Genomic DNA, 2,374 nt, shown 5'->3' on the forward strand with positions numbered 1-2,374 from the left:
CTGCAAAATAAAAGCTGTTACTTTTTCCAAGCCTCTTCTTGGGTCTCTCTTTGGCATTCTGGTAACACAGGTACATTTTGGGACTTTATATTTTTAATAGCTAAACAGCATAGCTAAACTCAGTTTATAACAGCAATATATCAGAATAGACTTGCTTTACACTATTTGTTAGCAAAAGAAGGTGGTGTCTGTAGAAAATTTAATCTCACAAATTGTTGTTTGCAAAATTGATGACCAGGGAAAAGCTATACAAACTATGGGACAACTGCCAAAGTATGGCAAGTCACTCACGCCCAGATACAGACTTGGACTGTGGCAGTTGACTTCAACTGATTTGGCAGTATCTTCTCTGACTAGTAAAGGATTGGGTTTCTAGTATTATTAAGCTTTGGAGATCTCCTTCTCATCCCGTTTCATTCCCTTAATCCAGCGCATAGTTAAATCAACCATCACTGGGATGACAGTTATAGCCTCCTCTATGTCTGCTACCCCTTCCGATAAACTGGCAAATATCATGGTCTGTTGTGGCTCCGTTACCTGAGCCTGTGTCATCAGCAGGAGAGGACTCCAAGAGTGAAGGAGAGGAGTTGGCAAGGCCTCCCTCTCCAGGACCCTCCTCTTTGGCAATGCCTTCGGTGTCCACCGAAGGGCAAGAGATAGGGCTGGGGCCAAGCATGTCCACGCAGCCACAGGTGGACAGTGATGAGAGTAATGAGTCTTGGCTGGATCCTTGACAGCATCGCAGAGATAAGCGCGCACAACAGAAGAAAAGGCGTGCCCGAGATTAGGCTGAGTCACTGGGCCACACCCCACAGGGTATAAAAGAGAGCGTGGTGGCCAGTCAAGCCTTGTGACGAACAAAGTTGAAAGCTTCCACGCCATTCTGCATTGCCGGACTTTTGCTATAGACTTTGCTGGATTATATGTGGACTTGATTTACTCTGTAATTATTGAACATTTTACTTTGATGTACCAGAAGCAGAGAGACGTTATCTCTTCCCTTCGTGAGTAATAAACTCTTGGCAGGCAGCCACTAGGTTGCTGCCAAGTTCCGTTATCATAAGGAAAAGGATTTTGTCAGTTGGTTTGGTTTTTAACTCTTGGACGTCTGTTGGTGTGTGTGTGTGGGACGGGGACAGAACATGGTCCTCAAGACCATCCCCATTAAATATACTCCCCTAATACACCATTGACAGGACACATCCTGTCTTAAAAGAAAAGGGAAGAATGTAGGGACATAATAGTAGAATAGGTAGAATTTGTGGGACATAATAGAATCAGTAGAATTAGTTTAATTTGCTATTTTGCTTCTGTAAGAATTAGAATTGCCTCTGCCATTTGCTTCTACCAGTGATCTAACTCCTTGTTTTTCTGTACAACTCAGTGCCTGATGCGGGGTATGTCATGATGGCCTGGCAGGGTTACATTGGGCAAATACCTGTGTTGCTAAGCCCCCAGCCCCCGTTCCTTGTTGCACTGGCGAAGGAGAGCATGGACACGCAGGGCTACAAGAAATGTGCTAAGGGGCCAGAGTTGGGTAACCTGCAGGTATAAGATGTTCATCATACTCTCTGTAGGTGTGATTTTTCCCTTGCATGCTTGCCGCCTGTATGCTGTGGGAAATTGTCCACCCAACGATTTTGTTTTGCAAAATAAAAGCTGTTACTTTTTCCAAGCCTCTTCTTGGGTCTCTTTGGCATTCTGGTGACTCAAGTACATTTTAGGACTTTAAAACATGATTAAAAGGCCCGCTGTTTTATCCATTGCAGTGCGCAGTTTGCTGTGGGGTGAAGCACCTCTGAGCTTGGCTGTTTTTTTGCACACATTTCATTACCCAACTAGGTAACAGCAGTGCAACAAAATAACCAAGCTCAAAGGGCACCAAGACTCCGCATTTAAATCTTGGGCTAAAAATATTCCCCCTTACTGGTAAAGCACCTTTATGTCCGGCCCCTTTCAGTGAAACAAACATTTCTGTCTGGAAGAAAATTTGGCAACAAAAAGAGCCATTTCCTTGCCTCCTTTCCCCGCTTTGCCTGCCTGGCAGGGGAAGGGTGGGGAGAGAAGCAGGAGACAGTGGGTCATTCGCTGCCAGCCCTCTGGATATCCTGCTTCCTCCTCTCTCTCTGTCATGAGCGGGTAGGAAATAACCCTGCCTGCTTTCCTTATCTTGCCACTTTGGCCTCAAACACAGGTTGGCAAGAGAGGTTGCGCAGTTGGACTGCCAGCATAGGGAGAACCTCTGCTCCCGTCGCCCAAAGACAAATGGCTCAGAAATCCAGGGGCCACAACTGAGCAGCAGGGGGAGGAGTCCCGGGTGGCCAATAGGAACAGGGCGGGAGCGCCTAGTCTAACCTCATCTCAGCCCGATTTT

This window comes from Pantherophis guttatus, chromosome 6 (assembly GCF_059756535.1).
Source record: "Pantherophis guttatus breed Tessera chromosome 6, ASM5975653v1, whole genome shotgun sequence".
Classification (NCBI taxonomy): Eukaryota; Metazoa; Chordata; class Lepidosauria; order Squamata; family Colubridae; genus Pantherophis; species Pantherophis guttatus.